The following is a 583-nucleotide window of genomic DNA, read 5'->3' on the forward strand; positions in this document are numbered from 1 at the left end:
CAAATTTTTAGTTTTGAATATTTACTTAGTTCTATAAAGATATTTTGCACATTTGTGTTATATTTTATTTTGCTAAATAAAACAAGTATTGTCCATGAATACAATATTCTTTGTATTTGAGGTGACTACGACAAGCGATAATAATTTCATACAAAATATATTTAATGTTGATACATTTATAGGAAGTTTCTGATTTGGATTAATGGTAGAAGTAGCAAGTCTGCAATGATATATTCTAACATGGTTTCAAATCCACGTGATTGCCTTATAAAGTTGTTTTAAACCACTTAATTTTCTTTAACAACCATGTTTTTTTTAATATTAGTCTTGTAAATTCTTGTAATTCTATACCTTTGGTACTCTCATTTGAATAATATGTTTGCTTTAATGGTCTATCTTCCAACATAACTAAACATGAAAATGAGTAATGAATTTAAATGTGAAGCTTCTGGACCATTACTGAAGAGTTTGCTGTGAATAGTAAAATGTGTATAACTATGCTTGATATTGTTTGTTACTAAGAAGGCGTGAGAATGAAAGTTGAGTGATTATGAAAAATATACACTATCTATATGAACTTGTA

This window comes from Lupinus angustifolius, chromosome LG05 (genome assembly GCF_001865875.1).
Source record: "Lupinus angustifolius cultivar Tanjil chromosome LG05, LupAngTanjil_v1.0, whole genome shotgun sequence".
In the NCBI taxonomy this organism is placed as follows: domain Eukaryota; kingdom Viridiplantae; phylum Streptophyta; class Magnoliopsida; order Fabales; family Fabaceae; genus Lupinus; species Lupinus angustifolius.